General features: G+C 47.7%; 1 long non-coding RNA gene across 1 annotated transcript; it reads left to right on the forward strand.

The window, feature by feature from the left end:
• The first annotated feature begins 302 nt into the window (after positions 1 to 302).
• On the forward strand, positions 303 to 1,184 carry LOC135376057 (uncharacterized). The gene is made up of 2 exons (XR_010417512.1): positions 303 to 528; positions 1,004 to 1,184. It is a non-coding gene; the product is annotated as an uncharacterized LOC135376057 (long non-coding RNA).
• The last annotated feature ends 24,465 nt before the right edge of the window (positions 1,185 to 25,649 follow it).

A 25,649-nucleotide genomic window follows, 5' to 3' on the forward strand; every position in this document is an offset into this window, starting at 1 on the left:
TTGACGTGCTTGCAACCATTCCAGACGGTGGACTTGAAAGGCTTCCTCCACGATGCCGCGTATAAATTCGCGAAGTTCTTCGTTTTTTGTCTTTTCCTTGCGACGACGAGAAGCGCAGGAGAATAAACCACACATGGCGTTTTCCACGTATCAGTCAGAATGATGACGCGAGCGCGGTGCGCGCTGCCTTTATAGAGATAAACGCGCGCGCGCGCAAAGAACGGAGAATGAAAGCGAAACTGAAAAGCCACCCGTCGCCGCTAGGAGCGCGCGCGCAGCAGAGAGCCGAAACCGAAAACACCCGCGGCCGGCGCAGGGGGGCGCTAGGAGCGCGCGCGCGCGCATGCGCGGACGGGTGGAGCAGAGGGCGCGCGCGCGCGTCGCCTCTCTCAGTTTCTCTCGGACCGTCGCGGAAGACGGACGTGCGCTCCGCGCGCTCGCTCAGTTGCTGGCTGCCTCTCGTAGAGAGCAGACGTATGTTCTCCGCGCTCGCTCAGTTTCTGCCTGGAAGTTGCCGCGGGGGAAAAGGTGAGTGATTTGACGCGCTCCTTTTCTCGTATGTTTGCCGTGTTTAGCGGTGACCGCGCTCGTGTTAAGCCTTTTCTCGCATGTTTACACTTGTTTTGCGGTGTCCAAGCCTGTTGACGCATGTTTAGCGATGTGTGGTTCCCGCCTTGTGTTAGCTGCGTAGTGTTGGGGTTAGGCCTAAGCGGTCGCCCCCCGTAAGCCTCTTTCCTCGTATGTTTGCCGTGTTTAGCGGTGACCGCGCTCGTGTTAAGCCTTTTCTCGCATGTTTAGCGATGTGTGGTTCCCGCCTTGTGTTAGCTGCGTAGTGTTGTGGTTAGGCCTAAGCGATCGTCCCCGTAAGCCTTTTTCCCCGATGTGTACTGTTTTCTGTTTAGCAGTAGCGGTTAGACCTTTTCTCTCGCATGCCTAGACTTGTTTAGCAGTGCTGTCATTTTTACCTGCCGCTAGTATCTTGTTCTCTGTCTCTCTCCTCTAGAGCTATGATGGTGGCGCCATCTGGTGTGATGCCTTGCAACTAAGTGGCCACCTGTCGTCGATCTCTGCAACTGCTGGGTGCAAACTACCAACATGGCGGACGCTGGTCACTCGGGTGTTGCGGAGCGGCTTCTTCGCCGCGGCATCGTTGATTTTCGAATAAATTGTTTCTCTCCACTCTATTTCTATCTTTTTATTTTATTTTCTACCTATTTTTTTTATTTTTTATCAGCTCAACTAGCCCACAACTCACACAGTGGTCTGGACACGTCCTAGATGCGCCCCAATTAGTGTAATGACTCCCTGGTGGGTCCTGATTAATGTGGGGGGTCCCAATTAGCTCTAATTGCTCATTAATGGCGTCCAGGCCACTGTGAGAGTTGTGGGCCAGTTGAGCTGATACACTACTACTAAGGGGGTATAGCTTTATACCCTGATGTGCAAATAATATACCTTCAGGGAGGTATAAAGATAGTATACCTTGAGGAAGGTATAGCGTTTATACCTCAAAAGGTATGCGCCCTGGGACAAGCCGTTTATACCCCAAAAGGTATAAATTTTTCTAACAGTGTGAGTCTTCTACAGCACTGCAGTAACAGTATCTTAGAGAGTCAACTTGCCTCAGATGGTAATGACACTGAGCTGTAAATGCCCCATTGAGTCACAGTGCACCATCTTGGCGAGATGTGTTTTGCGGCATCCAAAAACAAAGCTCTGGGTCAACATTGCTCAGTATAGACGGGAGGAAAATGTCAGTTGTCCATTGACAGGAAGACTATTTATACAATCCATTGATGTGTTGTTGAACGAGATCTGCTGTCTACATGACAACTAACAGTCCTTTGATATCTTTCACTGTGATTTAATTAAACACCTCCCTTATGTGACGGTGTTCCCGGCACAGTTTTACCTTGCTGAACCACTTTTCGCGGGTCTTATCAAACATAACATTAGCGGTTCTTCGTAGGCTGAGGCCGAGGAACGCAAGAGACGTTTACAGGATGTTTACGTGATTACCGTCGTGACAAATGGTCGACACAGCAGTTTTGCGGTACGTTTTATATTTGCTCATCCTGGACATTTTTCGCTACCCGATTTCCTGTCCAAAACAGCAACGACTGCATCAATGTCACTTCACCCATGAATTCGTTCATGAGTTGCACGCGCGTGTTAGCACACCAAGTCGTTACACGTCTGAAAAATAAATACCTGACGAAATCGGCAGAAGAAGCATATGCTTTACTAGAGCTTGCAGTGATTATCCTTTTTGTGCAGCACATCCCGCAACACCATACGGCTCCGTCGTTACTCCATTTTCTCAAATAGGCTCGTCCTCAATGGTAGCCGAGCGGCCGAACCGCTGAAGCGTTGTTTTCCTAGTATTCATACGCGTAGTTATTTACGCCTGTAGCATAATTAAATTAATGAATAATTGAGAGATACATGCTGAATACGACACAGAATTGCATAAAGACTCGTTATTCTGGAGTGTGACCCTCTTAAACACTGATTTTATCACGTAAAACCATGCTTAACACTGGACTGCATAGACCCATCGTGATTTATTTTGACAGCTTAGATTTCAAAGGATTGGAATTTGAAGGGTGGATTTCTTAGCGTGAATTTCAAAAGTTTTATTATTAAGAGTGGGTAACAGGGTACACCCCATTCTATATATTATTTTGACGACTCTCAAATGTTATTCGCACGAAACCAGAACTTGATGCGACTTGTTAGATGGTTCTTCTATGGCTCAATCGAACACACTTGTATTCTACCCTGTCGGGAAACATAGTCTGAGTGCATAGAGAATATGTTGCACTACAATAGTAGTGTTTTCATCAGTGTATGTGCGGCATTCCAGCGCTACACTACATGCATTGCTAGCCCCGTACACGGTGTCTTCTACCCAGGGAAGTGCACGGTCATTCCTTTGAATCAGCTTCGCGCATAAGTTCAGTATTAAGCTACAACCAGACCAGAGGAGAGTGTTCATTCATTTTTTTTTCTTGTGTCTGTATTGTTTACTGTCTCAGTGTTAAGTCGTGACAAAGAATGTCTCCGATGCAGAGATGTGACTGGGATGCGTCATGTAGCTCCTCGGTGCTGACCTTCGTTGTCAGCTTCCTGCAATGAGTGCCATAATACTAATAACTGGTTGCATGCAATGTTATTTACCTTATATAAGACACAAATGGTCTCTCGATACATGTTTCCTCACAGCCGCCCAGGCATGCTCAAGAAATGGGTGCAGAACCAGCGCAGAAAAGACTGGGCACCATCAAAGACCTCGGTGACGTACAGCATGCATTTTGAGGAGTACTGCTTTTACCGAACTGGTCAGACAGTGCGCATTAAGACCGGGGCAGTGCCTACAAAGTTTGATTTCCCGCAGCACCTCCAAAAAGTAAAGGCATATGCATCACATTAAAATGTTTAAAGCTATTCAGGATAATGTATAATTGTTCTGCATTAACTGTAATAGATGTGAACCATACATGTATAGTGCACTCTGAGTGATTCAAGCTGGGAGGAGGACTGGTGACTACTGTGTGAATTACTGGACATACGCATCTAAACATGTGCTAGAAGAAAAAAATAGGCCATGGGAGCACAGTTGTCTGGCACAAATTGCCGTGTTGGGGGTCACCGACGTTGCTTAGATCTACTGCTGATTAGCTTCATGCTGCCGCAAGTTTCCTTTCGGACCCTTGGAAGTCTTTGTAATCATTTTAGCTGCGCCGGGAGTGTCCTGACAGCATCTCAACTGCTTGCAAAAGTGTCAACATATTAAAAAATGACACAGTTTGGAAGATTTAACATTCTGGAAATTTGCAATGCCACAAACTGTCAGAGTGCGACCTAGTGAAACTTCTGTTGTATGGAAGCAGATTTGAGGTGGCCATTTCTTTAGGGTAGGCATATTTTTTATGGGGATGAAAGCGAGATTTAGCAAAAGCGTGAAATTAGCAAAATAGTTGTTTGAATGAAGCGTTTTTAATACACTAGACACATAGGCAGTCAACCAGAAATTTCGAACTTGTTTGAGCTACGAGGGCCTCTTGCGGGACACTTAAATAAACAAACAAAATAGACTATCCACAATATCCATTGTATAGAGCCTGCATTACTGAGAGCCCGCTGTACAGAGATCAGCATTCACGGACAAATAAAAATATTGTGTTTACACTTCATTACTCATTCTAACCTCAAATTAGATTCAGTAGCTTTGCATAGTGTCCCCATACATCATCATTTCTGAAATAAAGCTATCGTCTCCCTGCACGTTCACTGTACCTTCGAAATGCATAATGGCAAGAAATCAATGCTCAACTTGAAAACGGTATATTGTCTTTCTTCTTCCAAAATAACATCTTGCAACTTACTGGCTTACGAAAGCATACATCGTTATATATTTGTCACACAGAATGCACAACCAAGAATGCCCCCTGCCACTAGACATAGCGTACAGCAGGATACCATCAGTAGCATGTCACAGCCAGGATCATCTTGGGGCACACCAGGGCCATCGTCAGAACTTTCACAAGCGCCATGTGGTCCTCCAGCAGACCATACAGGCATATTGGAAGAGTGTCCTCGCACATTAAAACGGAAGGTGAACGTCACAGTTTAGGCACAGCTGAGGCGACCAAAAAAGTGAAGTTCGGCCAAGGGAAGAATTTGAGATTCAAGAAAAAAGTCGCAAGGCGCAGAAAGTGTGATAGAAAACCCCCAGAGAAAGTCACTGTTTCAAAGCAGTGCAGCAACATGCGTCTACACACGCACACAATTAATAAAGCTTCTAGCCTTCTGCTGTAAAAAATTAACATTTCAGCAAATTGAGATTTATACTAAATCCTCAGGGTTTCACGGGCAACAGAAAACAAGAAAAAAAAGAACATTCTCCCATGACTGCTTTCTGGCTTGTCCATCTTTTCCAGGCTTTCGTGTCCACCATCAGTGCACAATACTGATGACGTTCACTTGCACGCAGGGATCGGAACCGTTACCTTTCTCGGTTCGGTTCGGGTTCAGGTTCAGCCTTATTGGTTTGATTCGGGTTCAGCTCCGCAGCAGAGCAAAATATCGGTTCGAACCGGTTCACGAAAGTGAATTTTAAGAAATTGCCATGGGCTAAAACAACACAAACGTCCTTTTGTTGTTGTTGTTGCCGACACAGCAATGGTTCACAGCAACACTGCGTGTGCACTGGGCTTTCCGAAGTGAGTTAGCTCACCATGACCGGAGGAATCACGTGTTACGTGACCTTCTGACGCCATCCAGTCAAACGTTGCCAGCCTGCGTATTGCTGATGAGGCCCAAGAAGGCCGATACAGCTGCCCAGTACCGGCATGGCGACGCTTGACTTAAAAACATATCCTATACGTGCAGCCAACGAGCTCCGGCTATTTTTTTCCCTTGTATACTTCACTGGCTTTGCACTGGGCTTTCAGCGGTGAGTTAGCTCACCATGACCGGAGGAATCACGTGTTACCTGACCTTCTGACGCTATCCAGTCAAACGTTGCCTGCCTGCGTACTGCTGATGAGGCACAAGAAGGCCGAAACCGCTGTCCATTACTGGCATGGCGACGTTTGACTTACAAATATATCCCATACGTGCAGCCAAAGAGCTCCGGCTTTCGTTTTCCCTTGTATACTTCACTGGCTGTGCACTGCGCTTTCAGTGGTGAGTTAGCCCACCATGACCGGAGGAATTACGTGTTACGTGACCTTCTGACGCTATCCAGTCAAACGTTGCCTGCCTGCGTACTGCTGATGAGGCACAAGAAGGCCGAAACAGCTGTCCAGTACTGGTATGGCGACGTTTGACTTACAAACGTATCCTATACGTGCAGCCAAAGAGCTCCGGCTATTGTACACTTCACTGGCTTTGCACTGGGCTTTCAGTGGTGAGTTAGCTCACCATGACCGGAGGAGTCACGTGATATGTGACCTTCTGACGCTATCCAGTCAAACGTTGCCTGCGTGCGTACTGCTGATGAGGCACAAGAAGGCCGAAACAGCTGTCCATTACTGGCATGGCGACGTTTGACTTATAAACATATCCCATACGTGCAGCCAAAGAGCTACAGCTATCTTTTTTCCCTTGTATACTTCACTGGCTTTGCACTGGGCTTTCAGTGGTGAGTTAGCTCACCATGACCGGAGGAATCACGTGTTACGTGACCCTCTGACGCTATCCACTCAAACGTTGCCTGCCTGCGTACTGCTGATGGGGCACAAGAAGGCCGATACAGCTGTCCAGTACCGGCATGGCGACGTTTGACTTACAAACATGTGCTGAATGTTGTTTGTTATTACGACTTAGTTCGCGCTTGCTTTGTAGACAGGCACCACGTGCACTCCGAGAGAAACTCGTGCCCTTCAGGTTCAAGAAGATGAAAGAGCCTCGTAGCTAACTTTAGCAAGGGCTACCGAAAAGATAGGGCTTCCGGTAGAATGAAGCAGAAAAAGGCCATACAACTAATAATCTGTAAAGACCTGCAAAAAAATAAACTTACAGTCTTAGATGCCACGTTTAAACGTGGTTTTCTTGTGACTTATTGATTTTTTCCTAAGTAGTTCCACTCTAACAAAATACAGAAACCGACACTGAAGATTTTTGTTTAAAGGACAACGGAAGTGAAATTTGTCCATTGCAAAAAAGGGTCCGAACAAGGTGTAAGTATTACGTAGAATTATGGTGCCACTAGTATTTTGCGAGTACGCTGTACGGATGGGCATATTTTTGACGATTACGACCGCGCTGGGCCGCCCACCCGACACGATCGCCCATGGAGCGCGCCCGCTGCCGCAAAGCATTGCGGGAAAATCTGAGGAGCGCGAGACGTTTAATATCTCTCGAGCTCCATGTGCAGCTGCCCGGTGAACGGGATAAACACGGCGAATTCCGAATAACGCATGAAGATGTTCGATTCGGAGATCTCGTGGAAGTCTGAAGGCGATATATCCTATGAGAGATGGGTTCGTACATGCTTCTTCGTCTCCGTTTTTTTCCCATAGCGGGAGTCAGACGTACGCCGAAACGCCAAGTGGAGGTAAAAATTTGTGCCTTCCGTTTTCGTTAAAATGCAGAAGGGACCGCTCCTTCTTTCAGCCTGGTGTGCTTCGTTGACAAGCCAAGGCTAATGAGCACCTCTGGATTTGTTTTGAACCATTCGTCAACAACATGTCTGCGCACTACTTGTCTTGTTTCTCCTGTCTGCAAGTAGGCATAGACGGATTCGCGGCGAGAATAAGATTCCTGTCTTTCGGAACAACTGAAATATAACAGTCATCAAAAAAGTCAGACATCGGCGGAATTTCAACTTCGCATCTCTCGATTGTCAGTCTAGCGCCAATGGCCAATACGGCCACGGAAACAACCACAGACTGGTAGAGCGTGTTTGTTGTGAAACATATCCTGGCCGAACGTAAGGTAAGACAGCGAGCAATGTAAGCAGCAAGACTCTCACCCCGAGAGAGAATGAGATCACCTTACTTCGGATGGATTTTGGGGGCCAGCCTCGGTAGTGTTGTCTTTGTAATAAACGTCAGTCGATGTTTGACGCTATGTTTGTGCAGTCTATCCGTGTGTCGTTCATGCAAGGGACACTATGTCCTCGCGTTGCTGAAAGGAAGTCGGCAACATGCTGTGGCACAGCCAGGAAACACTTCACAAGCATGTACAGTTTTTCTTGTCGCGAAAATCAACCTCCGAACGCAAAACAACCGCGAAATGAAAGTCAGGAACTCCAACAGGAGAGACAACGTGCGTCACTTCCGTGGTCTGCTACGGCGGCGCGGCGACGCTCACCAGGGGCTCAGAGTGCTCCGCGGCCGAATTTTTTATAGCGATTGCGGGGACATTTCAACTAATACACGTAAATCTAAGTCGAATTCCGGATTGTTTTGGTACATATCGCAATATGAGGCAAACAACTTTGCTACCTTATTTTCGCTTCCGTTGTCCTTTAAGTTTAATCTGTACAAGCTTTCGCGTGGAGGTCCACGCTTCCTCAGGTACCTGAGGAAGCGTGGACCTCCACGCGAAAGTTTGTACCAATTAAACTTAAACAAAAATCTTCAGTGTCGGTTTCTGTATTTTGTTTACGTGATCTACAGGACTTGACTCCCCTCTTCGTATACGCTTCTAGTTCCACTCTGCCAGGTTGGCGGCGTTGTTGTACCATCCCACGTCATTTGTTTGTAAACAGGGATAGGTCTATTCTGATCAAAACGGCACGGTTTTTCACAACATTTTGACAAAAAATTTGAAAGCCAAAATTCAGTCAAAATTCAAGAGTAAAGTAATAAAGTTGGAGCAAAGGTATTCGCAAACACAAATTTCACCAGACATGCTTCATCCAGCGACATATTTTCGGATGTCTTCAGCTGTTATTTGGGTAGCTTTTTTTTTTTCACAAGCAGCTTGCATGCGGCGATAAATGGCTGCCCTATTCTCTTTCGGTAAATCAGCTCTTAAAATTCTGACAATTTTAAGAGCTGATCCTTTCTGAGCTGCAGTTTCATAATTTTCTTAAGCAAAATCTATTTTTAGGAATTTAATTACATCATCTCGTCGAACACCCTGTACACAGGGTCTATATTTTTATTTGCTACAGAATGTTTATAAACTAGCAAAATAGATGCTGTTTTTGCAGCCGAGTTCTACGGCCTGGCTGTCATCCTCTCACAGAAAGCATGCGACTACACGATGACTAAATACCTAAATTTATTAATAATCTCTAATTAGAGGATTTCGTTTAAAAGAGAGCGATCAGTATGAGAGACCATTCTAGTTGAAAGCCATTCGACGTTTAAAAAATCCTGAAACATTCATGTGTGTGAAGACATCCACCCCTGAATATTGATATGCAAATGTGCCGATGCCACAGCGACCTGGAGCGCAGTTGGTACAGCCTTCATTTCACGTCAGAAGGCTCGTGAATTGGGACGATCGAGATGATTGGAGTAGGTGCCCACCTGGCGGGCCAGACAAACCAGTTTCTCGCCCAGATAAGCCTCTGTCGACAAAGGTGATACGCTTCTCTGGTGCGCCTTTTCGCTTTAAGCTCATTTGCATATCAACATTTGGGTGTGGATACCTTCACGCACGTGTATGTTTCAAATGTGGAATGGCTTGCAGGTATGATGGTCTCTCATTCTGATCTCCTGCTTTTACATGAGATCCCATAATTAGAGAGCTCATTAATGAATTTTACCAGACCAGAATTTTACCGTCATCTTCTAGTTGCCTCGGAGGGGATGTCAGCATGGCCGTAGAGCTCAACTGCAAAACGATATCTGTTTTGCTCTACTGCTTTTATAACAATTCTGCAACGAATAAAAACAAGGACCCTGTATACACATGAGTTAAATGTAGAACGCATTTAAACGTAACTATTGTCTCCTTCTTGATGCTGCGGAAATGTTTCTCTCTTGCTTAACAGCGTGGTTGCAAACCATCATTCTATTGGCAAGCTGCTCTATATGCACGATTATGGCATGTGATCGAAACTCGAAAGCTTCGTGTTTTGCACACATTTGTAAAAAGGACAAATGCATTGATGTGTAGAGAGAGCCAGGTACGATATACTCGAATATACTCGCTAAGCTGGTCATTATACAAACAGGCAGTTGAGGAAACATCATAATTACTTTCCCGAAGCCTTTCTCCTGCTTGTTCACATGCTTTGTTTGGCTTCGAGAAATATTAGTTACGTGGAAATATTGTGTATGTGCGCATGGCTATGCTTGATAATGGCAACACATTTCCAATGGAGCTCACATCCTGCTCGTGGCGGCTGAGCTTCCGAAAGGTACCTGTAGAACGCCGCAGTGTCAGTCTTCGTTGTCTTGCATTGTCGTCATGTTTATTTCAAACGAACATGCTCTTCACTGCCTTGCATAGACATGAAAAGTTCAGCTTCAACGACAGCGGACAAGAAGACACAGGACAAAGCTACATAGAACAATAAAACAATAAATATATACCAAATACATAAAAAAGAATTATAGTATTCTGCGAATGGTGGCTCCAACGGTTTCTCTTTTTAATTCTATCCGGGAGTGGTGGAAATTTTCTATGTATTTGTATGTATTCTATGTAATTTGTCAGAGAAAGTCGGCCAGAAACGGCTTGCTATTTCTTGTTTACGAGGTACATAAACCTTACCTTTCTTCTTGTCTGAGGTTTTCATTGTGTAACGCTGTTGCAGTTGTATGCGCTTGTGATGTTCTAACTCGTTAAGTAAGGGACATGAGGCAGGCAGCACCAAAGACCATTCAATTCTGGTCCAATTCTTAAAGTTCACTTTACACCCATTGCAGCTGCATCTTTTTTTATGACTTACGACGCTGTCTTGCTACTGACTGGGGAGGCACCGCACCATGGTGTGAAATCAGGCCCTGGAGATGCTAGGGGTCGTGAACATTGGCTACCAGGTAGCCTACCTAGTGCTACCTTGTAACCTACAGCGCTACCTTGGTAGCCAAGGTCGCGCTGAAGACTGGGAGGTTGTGAGTTTGAATCCTACCACCGGCTGGCGCTGCCTCAGGTTTTCCCTTGGTTTGCCGAATACTTTCCATAGAGTTTCCTCTGAAGTCGGCCAAGGACGCATACTAGTCCCCGTCCCCCACTCCTTCCTGCTGCCCTCTCTCCATGAGTCCACATCTGTATGCCACTCATAACCACAGTTGCTTCGTGGCACTAACATCTAATTAAAAAAGATGCCAAGGCTGGCCCTGCCTTGATCTGTCCATGAGTGGCATGTTATATATGTGAACCGGTAGCAGGGCACTACAACAAAACCACGTTCACCCGCAGGTAACAACATTCACCGGGAAGAAGGAATATGGGTGTCGGAATACCAGTTTGGGTCCTATATGCTCCACATTGCACGTTGAGTGCAGATGCAAGCACAACGACTGTGCAGTGAGGTATCAGTTGCTGACCTAGATATGTAGACCTTTCAATGCGGGTGGATGAACCAAGCCAGCTGCTCCATGAACTACCACGTACCTCCGTGAATTCCAAGGCGTAAATTATCCATCTATTCAACTATACAGCCGCCCACAGGAGTAGTATAATTAGAAGTCTTATAGCCAAGAGTTTTCTCTAATCCAATTCCAATGCAATTCTAAGCCAAAATCCACTGCTAAACCAACACAAGCCAATTCCAAAGCCATCTGAATGGCCGCCATTAGCTCCGCCCACTTCACGTTGATTGGCTCACGCCAGGCCTACTGATCGTTGATTGGTAGACCGTAGCGCCGCTCCTTAATGCTAATTAATTGGCTTGGCTCTGCCCACTTCACGTTGATTGGTTGACCGTAGCTCCGCCCCTTTATGCTAATTACTTGGCCCCGCCCACTTCACGCTGATTGGTGCACGCCGATCGCTGAGCTACGCTGATTGGTCCATTCTAAGCCTACTGATCACTCTCCCAGACTTTCTAAACGCTCTGATTGGCTGCCGCCACCGATTGGCTCGCCGAACATAGCCTTCATTAGCGCACGCGAGATGGCAGCGGCCCCGTGCGGCTTTATCTCAGATCTTCAAACTTCTCTATTTACGGCTCCACCCACTTCATGCTAATTGGTCCATACTAAGCCTACTGACTTCTAAGCCGGTCCACACCGGATTGGCCCTTCACACACCGATTGGTCCTTTCTAAGCCAACCGATGGCTTGCCATGATTGGTACACGCTAAACCTACTGAACAGTGATTGGCTAGCCTGCATTTGTCACTCCTAATCCACAATGCAGTGGATTCAGACAAAACATGACAATTGTTGATTTCAACCTTTATTTGGTACAACAGACTCCTGGTCCAGCAGCATCGTAGAGCATGGGTTGGTTCAGATGCATCAGAGAGAGAGATCGCTACTCCATAATTCTATCTGGTCATCTCTTGCGCTCATTGGTCACTCAGCTCCCTCGGTGGACACCAGCTGCTATTGGTTCATACGGCTTTATCTCAGACAGACAGGAAAAAAATACATTTCAATGTTTATTGAGTACATGTTTGAGGAAAAGCATGGCAGCCTTGGAGAGGTTGATTCCTTTGATGCTGGATGTGGTTCCGTGGAAGTGACGGATCATGTAGACGTCTCCGGGACAGCGGCTAAGAGAAATAAATTTCATCCTCCGTAAGTTGGCACTTCCACGTGCACTAGATATCACCGTAGCTGTCGCTCACGTCCAGTGAGTGAAGGCACGTGCGCAGCAATTAAGTAGCGTTCCTGTTCAGGTTAATGCCGGATCGCATAGGTACCACGTGCCACTCTCTAGTGGCCAAGATGTCGCCGGGGCATTCGTGCGCGTACGTGTGCTTGTCCTTCTCCAGCTTGATGCGCGCGGTACAGTTGCCCGCGTCCAGGGCTAGCACGCACGAGACGAGCGAGAAGAGAACGAGGTACCACATGCTTCCAGTGAGGCTGGCCAAATGATGCTACTCCTTCTCATCGAACGCCAGAGAAAGAAAAAGAACTCCGCTTGAAATCCCATTATCTACGTCATCCACTCGAGCTTACCATATTCGCAGCTTCCGTATGGGTAGGAGTCCACGTATATTATAGAGGTACTGTTTGTGGCCGTACGCCATCAGACTTCTTTTCATATTTCTGATGGTGTACATGCACTGTTTCCTTCCCAATATTGACACCTCTTCGTGCGATACGCTAGTGTGCTTGAATAAGGTATCGCGGTACGTATCATGGAGAAGGTGTTTGCCCACAATGTTCTTTTTGACCCCTTTAGCTCTTGCAATTTGTTTTCCCTCGGCTAATTTGATGGAATTTGGCTTTCAAGCATATTACTTCCTCAATGGGTATGCTACCCATTTCATTTTGAACGCACGAAGCCTGCGGCGATTCATCTCGCTGTACAGTGGATGATCACGATCGAAGGAAGACAGGTCTAGATGGTCGTCGGCGATCGCACGTAACTGATCTTCATAGTCCTTGCAGAACAGGCCGAGGATAAAACAATTCGTGTCAAAGGAGCAGGTAATCACCGGACAAGTGAGCTTACTCAGCAGGGCTTCATAGTAGAACGAGTACATGGTTACTTTACTCCGTTCTAAAATCCTGAACCCAATCTGCAGGTTGAAATCGCATCGCACTTTTCTCTTGCGCATTTCGTACATGACGCAATCGGGGGACAAAATTTTCATTCGCACGCATTCCGCCCGACTCCCGAGGCGACCCTCTCCTCATCGAAGGCTACTCGAATGTCACGCATATTAAATTTATTTAGCAGCGTACGCCCGAAGACCGCATTATTTGAGATTTTATACACATTTTTCCCGGTCTATCCAGCGCTGGCAGACGGTCGTCTCGAGCGTATACACCACGGAAGAGTGCCGAAGTGTAATCGTTGTACTTCAGGAGTCTCTCGATGTCTTGCTCGAACATAGCTATCCCGTGAGATGTTCCTGTTGCTACCGATGGACATGATTCTCACATTCTCGGAAAGTATCAATACGGTCGTGGGTTCGGCCAAGGCACGTCGGAACTTGAGTTGCAGACGAACGTTTCCACGCCTGATCGGTGACAGGTGGACGGAGGACTGATCGTGATCCAGGTCGTAGTACAGTACGAACTTGTTTCCAACGTAGTGGTCGTATTCGTAGGAGACGTGCTTCTCACACAGCTGCTCCAAGAGGTTGAAGTAGCTTCGGTGGTTCAGGGTACTGTTGAAGTCGAACGTGTCTATTTGCTGCGTCCCGTTCACGGTGAGCGTCGCCGACTCAATGTCGCAGTTCACAAATCGGTACGGGTCTCGATTGAATGCTCCCTGGTAGGCTAGGGTGTGCACGAATCCAACCACCACCTTAGACAGTATCTTCTCTGGAAATAAATCTTCCAGGCATGCATCCAGGTTGCCAAACGGTAGCGAACGAATACGCGATTCGCTTCCGGCCAGTGTGTAGACAGCCTTGCGCTGCTGCAATTCCGTTTCGTGCCCGAGGAATAGGCTGGGAGACACGGTGATTTTCTTCACGTACAAGGTGGCACTCATGATTTCCACTTGATGCGTGTGCTGCTCCTGATCGGCCTTCATAATGCGGAATTTGTCAGAGCCTTGATAAAAAACAAGCCTTATTTCCACTCCCGATATAAGTAGCTTAGGCTGCAGGAAAATGCCCGAGTTGATCTTGGAAACCAGGTCGATGGTCTTGCTGCCTCGTGTGAGGTTGTATCGTTCGGTTGGTCCACGAGCGCGAATGTTGTTTTCCGATTGACGCGCTTCTTCTTGCGTGTACACACCCGCTTCATGCCCGGTATTTTGCTCCGTGGTGCTGGCGTGAAGCAAAATATCCAGGTAGCTTCTATAGCTATACAAATTATTATTCGTAATCATGGTCTGATTCAAGAAGACGACTACGTTCTTGAAAAGCGAGCTGGCGAACGCGTTGACAGGGTAGACCTCGTCGTAGGTCGTCGATCGCCAGCGTGTGTTTCCGGTAGCGACCCATTGTCACGTACAATGCGGACTTTCGTCACTATGTACGCGGAGTTCAAATCGAGATAGCGATGCCCCAAATTCGAAAGCTGGAACTCTATGATGGAGGATATGTCAGCGACCGGGTAGAATACCTCATATTCCCCCTTCAGTATATGCCACTGCATTCCCGGCACCGAAAATAATTGTGTTTCCGACTTATCCAACAGAGAAGTGTTGGGGTGTACGACGTTAATCGTGTCCATCTCACAACTAAATTGTGGCAGCGCAACCGGCGTGATTTATGCTGTCGAAGACGTCTGGTTTTCTCCTCTTTCTTCGCCCGGCCCCTCCGAGGTCGAGGAGAATTTCGTGACCCGTATCTTTCGCTGATCTTTTAAGCGCTCTTCAGAAAGATTATCCCTCCGACAGATTTTTGGCCACGCGCTTAGCGGCTGCAACAGCCCTCTTTTTTAAGTAGGGTGATACGTGTTTAAAGAGTGGAATAGTGAAACGCCCGAGCTGAGAAAAGAAATTGCCTCCCCTCTGGTACAGGTGCGACCTGTATACCGTCGGAACGCCAAATCCGTAGATTGGTACCGCTTTAGTGTACATGCTTAAAGTGCACCGTCGATCTACCACGATTTTGTAGCGGTAGCTTGCGACCCGTGTCGTCGCGTAGAGAGACTGTGATTGAGGAAATTTCGAGCTCCACTAACTCAAAGTACTCAACGGGAAGAAAGCTGAAACTCAGTTGTTCTTTCGCTCTGTCATATACGAATGTAATTAATGTCAGTATCGGATGCCGCCCGTTTCTCACTACGGAGGGCGTGACGAGATCCGTGTATATCATAATACAGTTAATCGGAAAATCTATGGTGGGTTCGTCGACGCCCGTATCGTTTTCGGTAAATACGGTTTTCGCACCAAAACCCAGTAGGTACGCAAAGTAATCGGATAATGGAAGCGGCACGTTTTCACGCAAGCTCAACGAACGCTTCCTCGCCCATGCATCATACGTGAGGGAAGCCCCCAGCTGCAGACGCTCATGGATGGCGCTCACGAGAGCTTCGGGTGTTTCGTAGTAATTTGGCGGAAGTGAAATGCGCCGACCTTCCGTCTGTCTAGTGTTTACGTGGGCGCGGTACGTCTTCACTATGGGATTACACATGATGCGCTTTCGGGATCCTTCAACGTGGATGTGCTTCATCTGAATGAGGCCCACGAACTCGGTCGACAAGTTGAAATTCGCCGGGAGAGAGAGCGAATAAGTGTTGTCTTTGTATTCCACCTTTGATCCTGTATCGTTCGTCGCTCTGAAGAATTCGTTGAATGTGTCGGTAATTAGCGATCGGGGTTCCAAAATTAGATCATTATTGATCACTATCACACAGCGAATTCGCATCATGACGGCTCTCTCCTCCGCGAGCGCTAACACGTTTGGGACGGCGCGTACTCTACCGCCCTCTGGGTGATCTCCATCAATGTCGACGATTCCAAAGGCGAGATGCAGCGGTCTGTCGATTAATTTCACAGAGCGCAGGCGCGACGGTAGCTTCCTCGTAAGTCCACTCTATCCGATATTCCGGCAATATTTTATACAATAGCGTGTCAGTGTCCTCGAACGTGAGGTGTTTTGTTTGCAACTTCTCCATTCATAGCGTTATCAGGTTATTCAGCGCTAGGTTCACGTTCTGGAAGCTGTTGGGAATGGAAAATCCCTCTAGACCGACGACGTACGAATCATCCAGGTGTGTAGTGGCTTATCTAACGTGATTGTGAAGTCATTCAGCGTGTTGGACGGGTGCAGGTTCATGCTGGCATTCGAGAGCAGATACATGTAAAATTCATTTTGTGACATCGCTGACGGGCACCCAAGAATCGTGATCTTTGGCGTATCCGAACCAACGAACCAAGTAGTGAAATACCCCATTAATTTTCTTCTTTCTAATCACCGTGGATATGAGGCGCTTATCGTACGAGGAAACATGGTGGACGGGCTTCAGCTCCTGCTCGTAAAATGATCCCAGTATTCCTTTTCCCGTGGAATCTTACATGTACACTACGGGTGGATCGGTCTTTCTCGTTCGCGACACCTCGAACACTTCGGCCGTCCACCTCTGATCGTAGCCTTTGGCGAACACGCCGCGATCTAACGCGAGCGTCACCTGGTCCCCTTGCTCTCGCGTGGAGTCGTACAATTCAATCTGTTGAACAGAGCTACTTCATTTCCGGCGTTCACGTTTTTCGGCTTTTCGCCCGTGACAGAGTGTACCGAGTCATTATAGTCGGCCACCATCTTCGGCAGCGCGTTGATATAATTAAACTTCCCCGTACTGGTGAAATGCTTGGCTATTTTTTCTCTAATTGTTCTCTGCACGCATTCACAGGAAGCCGCCTTCATTCCACTTTGCGTGCTATAGTGATTTAGTAGCGACTGAAAGTAGTGACGAATGGGGGAACCCCAAAATTCGCTTCCGCGGTCCGTGAGGAGATTCTTCGGAATTCCAAGACGGAAAACTCGTTGGAAAGCTTTCTTTACGCCTTGCGGGCGCTTTGTACCTGATGATGTACCTGAAGCCCTTGTTAAATTTCTGATATTTATCCATATATAGAAGTTCTGCCTGATATAAATCCTTCACGGGCTTGATTTTTTCTTCACGGGCTTGTGAAGGGTGTAAGCATCTTCTTTTTTCAGCTGTTCGATGGCTTCTGCGCGCGTGAGCTTGTGATAACGTCGGTACCGATCGACTCCACCTAACCCTTTCTCCTTGATCTTTCTATAGGGCCCCATATTTGCTCCAGCGAGCAATTCCGTGCATTTTCAGAGCGCTTATAATTTTCTATACTTTTTCGTACCACTGGGTTTCTTAATGAGCGCGCTACGACGTGCTAAGTATCTCACAAGGGCCACAATGCTTGAGCGGTTGATTCGCTTCCCTCTATATACTAGCACATTATCCGCCTGCCAGGTGAAAACTTTCTTCAATTCTTTTAGCACAGATTTCGCGCGTGCTTTATCAACGCCGGAGGGTAGAGGATTATAATCGAATTGATTGTGTTTCAGTTCGGGTGCCAAATGGACAGGTTTCAGTTGAGGAGGACGAGGGGGACGAAGATGATAGCGCTTCAGCAAGTAATAGAGGGCTTCCAGTATTTTGCCCACTTTTACATCGTCCGAATCATTAGATTTCAGAACTTCACCTATTTCTATTCTATGAGCCATGACCGATGGCTTTGGATGGCGCTCGCCCGGCGACTCCCGCCACGAGACTTGATAGCCCTGAGAGGAGCAGTGGAAGTATGGGAATGAGACCACCTCGTTGTTGCCTAATATATTTCTTCAACTGCCAGGGGCACTTATGAAGTGACTTGTAAGCTAGGAAGCGGAGGATTTTTTTGTGTTCCTTCAAGTGTTTATGAAGTTCCGTCGAAAGTCGGATATTTCCACGTAGAATGTTCAGACAGATTTCCGAGAGGATTCGAATGCCGTCGCAGCTGAGCTCTTTAAGTAGCTCTGCGCGGTGCGTCGGTTTGATGGTGGCCAATAGTTTGAGGAGCGTGAGATCTCTTCTAAGATCGGCCGTCATTTCGCGGGCGTAAACAGGAACTGCCGATCGTGCGGTAAAATACCCATTCACAGGCTACGAGAGGGAGGTGTTTGCGAGTGAAGATCCACAACTAAATAACCATGCGCCTTCTCCGTCGCCTGGTTATATGCGTCGAGAAAATAGGAGAGCCCCTGTTTCCCGAATACTTGACGTCCGAAGGTTTCGATCTGTTGTACGGACCGAGCGTTCCGGAACAACACGATATAACTGGCGTTCAGCGATATCATTTGAAAAGCGGCGTTGTGATAGAACAAGGCTTGTGTGATCAGGATCATGGACACATTCTTATGGTGGCTACCGCGCACAAACAGCGACTCTACTTCCGATTGAACCCCCTTTTCCGTTATTTGATCGTCAATAACTATGAGAGTGGGATATCGCTCATCCCAATCTGTGGCTATCCTGTCCATGAACTCCATGCCGTCGAAATCCTTTTCCCATCCGGCTGCATACTTTCGTACGTAGAGTATCTTCTGCGGTGGAATGCTAAATAACTCAGGGTGTCTCATTATATTCTGCGTGAGCACCGTCTTGCCACACTTGGACGCGTCGGAGATGAGAATTCGAGCAGGGTGCTGGAACTGCATGCGCATCGTGGAATAACTTGAGCAGAATGTGTAACGAGGTGTGATGGATCTTTATTTTCATCCATAGCTCCTAGCGCGATTGATGATCGTCTCCAGGACTCTTATTTCTTCCTGACAGAGTTCCTGAAGCTCGCGCAGTGATTGCTCCCCGTAAGCCGACAGGTACTCATCCAAGATTTCGCATATGATGTCCCGCAACTTGTTTGCTGTGATACGGGAGCGCAATATGTGGCACCACATCTCGATGAAATTCTCTCGCTCGTGTGACGCCTCAAAGTGGAACCGCGCGGAGTTGATGCACCTGAGTCGCGCCATCTGGTGGCGCGAGGTAAGTTTGGACGTATGAGATTGGACTTACTTAGGAGTGACAAATTCAGATTAGCCAATCACTGTTCGGTAGCCTTAGTGTGGACCAATCAGTGCCAGCCATCTGTAGGCTCAGAATGGACCAATCGGTGTGAAGAGCCAATCAGTGGGCTTAGAATGCACCAATCAGCATGAAGTGAGCGGAGCCAGTAAAGAGTTGCACCATCTGGTGTCGGTGGGTTTAGAACGGGCCAGCGAGGGCCAATCGGTAGGCTTAGATTGGGGACGGCCACTCAAAGCGTCTGGAAAGTCTGGAAGGGCCAATCAGTAGGCTTCGTGTGGACCGGCTTAGAAGTCAGTAGACTTAGAACGGACCAATCAGCGTGGAGTGGGTGGAGCCAGTAAATAGGTAAGTTTGAACATCTGAGATAAAGCCGCAGCGGGGTCGCTGCCGTCTCGCGGGCGCTAATGAGGGCTATGTTCGGCGAGCCAATCGGTGGCCGCAGCCAACCAGAGCGCTTAGAAAGTCTGGGAGAGTGTGCAGTAGGCCTAGAATGGACCAATCAGGGTAGCTCAGCGATCGGCATGCACCAATCAGCGAAGTGGGCTTGGCCAAGTAATTAGCAGAAAGGGGCGGAGCTACGGTCATACAATCAGCGATCAATGGGCTTAGCATGGGCTAATCAACGTGAAGTGGGCGGAGCCAAGCCAACTAATTAGCAGTAAGGAGCGGAGCTATGATCAACCAATCAACGATCACTAAACCTGGCGTGAGCCAATCAACGTTAAGTGGGCGGAGCTAATGGCGGCCAATCAGATGACTTTGGAATTGGCTTGTGTTGGCTTAGAACTGGATTGTGTTGGCTTAGCAGTGGATTTTGGCTTAGAATTGGATTGGAATTGGATTAGAGAAAACTCTTGGCCATAGGACTTCTAATTATACTACTCACAGGGTTCCAAAATAGCAAGTTGTTGAGAAACGATGACCGTTTTAGTTCATTCATCTGCGTTTGTAGTCTCAGTGTGAGCTCCATTTCCATGCTAACACCCCCAAAGTGTCCTCCACTGATATCTCAGTATAAATATAATGTCGTCTTTCTGTAATGCGGATGTATTAGACCAACAGCAACAAAAGAAAAAGAAAGATAGATTCGAGGCAATCTTTCTTACCGTCTTAAGTATTTCTCCGTGTGAGGCACCAGGAACAGCCGAACAGGCCACTAATATGTCCGTGGCACCCAACACAAACACAAATGGAATGTTCTTTGTGGCCCACAACGAATGTAGTCACGTTGCCAGATGAGTTCTCCGACACTCTTAATTGCCGAACTTCCGCACGAATATCAGCATGTCGGTACCTCTTCGGGTGTTCTTCTGGTTGGCGTTGCCATTCCGCAAGTTGGCTCCACCGGCTTCATTTCATTATCGAAACAGGGGCACGGCAAGCTGCCATGGCCTACAAACTACACAGCTGACTGCGTAATATCATAAACACATAGTTTGAGGTACGCCACAGGCTGAGTTAAGGTGATGGCTGTAGCTAGCTTGATCTTCAGTATCATCACCGACACATTTTTTGGCAGCGTGGATCTTTCTATGATGCCGTCGGCTGTCGTGACATGAATCTTGAACAACCATTACAAGACAGTGCAAAAGGATTGGGCGCTCGAACTGTCGCCTGTTCTACCACAACGTAGATCGTGGTGCGAGAAATGGCTCATTGACTTGTAAGTTTGCCTACAGTGCACTAGAACACATATTTTAGTTCACCCTAGTTTACCATGGTTCACCAAGCAGAAACACCTTTCGATCCTTTTCATTCCATTCATGATTCCATTAAACCACCATTAGCGTCACTGAGTTGCTCGCCATTGGCGGAGTCCGCTAGTTCTGGTGAAAGAAATTTCAATAATATGACGGTTCCTGTTTCAAATCTCAATTCACATTTTATGACAATGCTGAGAATAGATTTAAAAATTGTATTCCTTCAGTTGGTTCAGTGGTGGATGCAGTTGTTCAGGGGGATGAAAAAGCCGTGTGTAGAGAAGGTAATCCATATCCGTAGTCTTCTTTTGGAACCGGGTATTCGTTAACCGTTTCCAAAGTTTCAAAGCGGACTAAGCGATTCTATGCGATGCGATGCCATGCCAGCTCCAAGGCCTTTCGTGATTGCATTTCATTTATACGTCGCCGATGTTGTGCAACTAGGAAGGTAAGTACTTTACCTTATAACGTAAGTCGCTGTATGGTATCAGTGCAGTGTGCAATATCAAATGCGTAGCGAAGTATGTATAGTGGCGACTTTGACTCTTTATCCGTTACGTACGTCGTATTAGGTACGCGACAGGGTAAATGAACATCATGAGGTCGTTTCTTTAGGTGGCAACGTAGCGTGGACGCCAACGAATTAAATCCGCCTTCGGTGCACTCATATCAAAATGATACGACGGTATATGCAATCACTATAGCCGCCTTTCTTTGTTCCCCGTTTCCGAAACTACGATTCCCGCACAGGGCGTTTACTACCCGCTGAACAAAATGCTAACTCATTTTATATGTATCGTGTTGGTGAGACATTTATCAAGAATCTTGTAGAAGAGTTGAGTGGTTTTCTCCGGCATGGACTCATTTGTAGTTTTTTGGCCTTTTTTCCTATGTAATACCTGCTTTTGCTTGTGTTCCTTAGGCTTGCAGTTATACAGACCGGCCTTACTCATTCATACGGTGCATCTGTAACACGCAGCAGATATAAAGAGGTGAGTATTTTCAAAATATGCCATTGTTCCACAGGTAAGAGCAGTCATGATAGACATATATGGCTCAAATTTAGGTCAAATTTAAACAAATATGTATTACATGAAGTATTGGTAGCTATTGATATGGGGATTCGTGTGAGCTGCACTGGAGCAGCTATATTGACTCGAAGGGAATGCACTTTTTTCCCCCCGCAAAATCTAACAGGGCTGAGCTACACCCTGTGCTAGGTTCTGGTGGAATGCTAGTGTGCAATATGGCTAGCTGCTGAATGCTGTCTAAAACGGACTTGTCATACATCTTCACCTGATTAAGTGTCCATGTGCTACAAAACCGGTTGTTATGGTACAAGAGGGAATTCTTATTCTACAAAGAAGTTACTAGACTTGATTCAGGATCCGCTGTACATTGTTGATGCTGTAGGAGTGGTGCTTCCTGTCGATGCTTCCTTACATCTGAGAAAGCTTTTAGTAATTCGTTTTAGTAACAGCACACTAATTCTCGAGTACAGAAGTGTATACATTTTATTCAGTTACTCTTTTTCTTTTCAGTGAAATCTAACAGGCATCGGCTGGAATGCTGTGTCCAATATGACTAGCTGCTTAGCGCTCCTTAATACTGTTTCTGCGGGAAACCTGGGTACCAGTACCCATGTGCCTGAACACCAGCTGCTGGAATGCACGAGGGAATCCTCCATTTACCAGACTTGTTCCAGGATCTGCCTCACTCTGTGGCTGTAGACGTCCTTGCACACGCGTCCTTGTGGCCTTCGCACTGCAACCAACGAAAGGAGATGCTCACCGTGAAATCGCATGCACTCGTGTGAGCGTCGCTCGCTTCTAGGAGTACACTGTGTGTGTGTTTTGCGAGTTCGAACTTGGTCAACGAACGCAATGAATTGGACATTGTATGCACGGTGAATATTTGTGCCAGACTATTGAGTCAGTACGATGTTTCAAATAAATGTGTATTTTGTCCTAGATTTGCTTTGTTCTTTTGTAATACAGAATAAGGAGCGTCAGGCATGAAAACCATTAAAAGTGAAAGCCGATGGTAGCCAGGACCGGGCCGAAAAGCGAGCCAAACTTGGAGACTCCTGATTGGCCGAATGGTAGGCGTCATCGTTCATTTGCATTGGTTGCATGTCCAGTGTTGCCTGAATTATCTCAAATTATGGGCTCTATGGCGAGCTGTGGGAGCCTGGAACAGTTTGAAATTAACCCCTGCGACGGTGCAACGGGCTAGAGCATCACATGATTCTCTCTTCTGCGCCTGATGAAAAAATACGTCTTCTGTGCAGATTTCTCCTATGGCCAGGCGCCAGGCTGGCGGTGGTGCGGTGCTGTGGGTGGTCTCAGACGGCAGGGGGACAGAGCTAAGAGGATAGGGGTGAAGGCTGATGGTGGAGAAATGGGGGCTGAAACGCCCAAAGTTTTATTCTTCCTTGAAGTCAGTGGAATTTGACTGTAGGTAGGATTTTCAAGATGCTCTGAATTTTATAAAATAACCATGCCTGGATTACTGGGAGAGCAACTGCGGTTTCCTATCAGCTATAGGTTTCTCACGTATGGAATTACTACTATATTAATATTTTCTTTGTACGATCTCTAGCTATGTTAACAGTAGCAAAATCATGCAAAAGCAACCTTGGTAAAGCGCTGTTGGACGACTTGTGCGGCAGATCCACATTGTTTGTGCCTGCTTTTTGCTAAAGGTATCAGGCAAAATTTTCGCAAAAGCAACGTTGTATATTCGACGTCTGTCCTTCTGTGACTTTCCATTACAGTTATTGACGCTGTTTTCACGTATGACAATCTACTGTTAATTTGTCTGCAAGAAATCCAGGTTAAATTCACGTTAAACATTTGACATGCTGAATTGACTGCGTAAAATCAGCGCGGAACCAATGTTCGCATTTTGCGTTCTACATTGTTCAGCAATATTCAACGTTAATTCTGCATTCTACCAACAATGTGTGTTGACTGTATACTGACTGTGTGATACTCGGTGATTTCGCTCGACAAGTTTCGTGCGACGTTGACTTAGTAGCTTTTCTCTATCTCTGCTGTGTAGTTGTGTAGCTTCTCTGTTCTGTGGGAACCAGGGTTCCCACTCTCGGGGCGTCGGCCCGTCCGTTCAGCGACCATGGAAAACGCAGCTCAGTCAAATGAACAATGAACAGAAAGGTTTATTACCAACAGGAGAAGACGCGGCCTCCAGCCCGTGCAACAGTTGAAAACACAACTCCCGAGAAAGCCTCTCGCCTTGCTTTTACAGCCCGTTAGCTATCGTTGCAGCGCACCCCATCGCTAACTCGAGTCCCACGTGTACAGATGGTACCGGTGATACTTGTGCGGTGATAGCTTATCACCCCCAACCCCCACCCCAAAGTTCAACTCAGTGCCTTCTAGGGATCTTCGTCGGATATGTCGGGCATTTGGATGACGATGTCCTCGTCTTGGCGTGCTGGGACGTGATAGGCGGACGGCGGTAGAGGGCCCTGTCTCAGGAGTTCCGGACAGAGGCGCCTGAGGGAGGCCAATGCTGTAGCCACGTCGATGCCCGAGGGTCGTGCTGCCCCGATCCTTGAGCGGTGGAGGGCGCCTCGTTGGTGTGTGGTCCGGTGGATCGCCGGCACCGCGCAGACTGGGCAGAGGATCCTCCGCTCCTCCTCAGTCAGTGGCAACGGTGGATCTGCGGGGTGCCGGTCGGACAGTGTTAGTCCTCGGAAGGGAGGGGGGGGGGTCCTCAAAGGGTCGGATCCTCGGAGGGGGCGAGCTTGGGCGGCCCACCGGCTGTGCGAAGCCCAGCCAACTGGTCGTCCGTCGTGCACGACCGTCCACGTTGCTGCCGATCGTTGCTGCGGAGGGGAGACGTTCTCTCCGGGGGCGACCTGGCTCGGGAGCGTCCTCCATTCTCTTGGCGGCTCCGTCGGGGCTTGCCCGTGCTTTGTCTGCAGGGTCGCGACATGGTATCTGCCGAGAGGAGAAAAAGGGAATACGGTGAGAGGTTATCTCCACATCGTGAGAGCTCGAAAGGGCTCTCCCCTAGACTGGCTTTGTGGAAAACTGCGAAACAGAAATCACACTAATATCACATAAATCGTGAGCACTAGGTCCTAGTGACCGAGATAGTGGCTAAAACGTGCGGCGCCTGCGGGGACACAAGTTGTAGCGACTGGACGCTGGTCCGGTAGCGGAATCCTGGTCCAGGTGTTGAAGATGCGGAAGGTCAGAGTCTCCGCTCTCGGGGTCTCGGAGGTGGTAAGGTTTCAGGTCCGAGATGTGCACTGGCCCAGTTTCTTCGCCCGTGTCACAGCGACGAAGCCTGTAAGTGAGGCCGGATGAGCACGCACTTACCTCGAAGGGGCCACCCACCTATCAGCGAGCGAGGCTTCAAAGCCGCGTGCCGCATCACTTAGCGGGTGAGTCCGTCGAAGGACGAGGTCACCGACGCTATAGGTGAGGTTCCGTCGTCCTCGGTTGTACTGGCGAGCCTGGTCCAACCGTGCGACGTCCAGGTGCTCCCGAGCCGTGCGAGCTGCATCGTCAAGTCGACTCTGAAGGTTCTCAGCAAACCCTGAATAAGGAGGCTGGGTAGTGCAATCCCGGAGGCGTAGAGCATTCTCCACTGGAAAAGGTGCCTCTCGTCCCACGTTCAGGAACGGCGGGGTGAAGCCTGTAGATCTGTTGACTGTTGTTCGTGCAGCGAACGCCAGTTCAGCCAGGCGAAGATCCCAATCACGGTGGTGCTGACTAGTAAAAGCAACCAACATCATTTTCAGGTTCCTATTAACACGTTCGGTAATGTTAGCCTGAGGGTGATACGGGGAGGTCTTCTTGTGCTGAATGCCTAAGACAGCGCAATAATCTGAGAACACCTTACTTGTAAATTAGGTTGCGTTATCCGTGATGAGCTGAGCAGGAAACCCGAACCG

Source organism: Ornithodoros turicata, unplaced genomic scaffold (genome assembly GCF_037126465.1).
Source record: "Ornithodoros turicata isolate Travis unplaced genomic scaffold, ASM3712646v1 ctg00001006.1, whole genome shotgun sequence".
NCBI lineage: Eukaryota > Metazoa > Arthropoda > Arachnida > Ixodida > Argasidae > Ornithodoros > Ornithodoros turicata.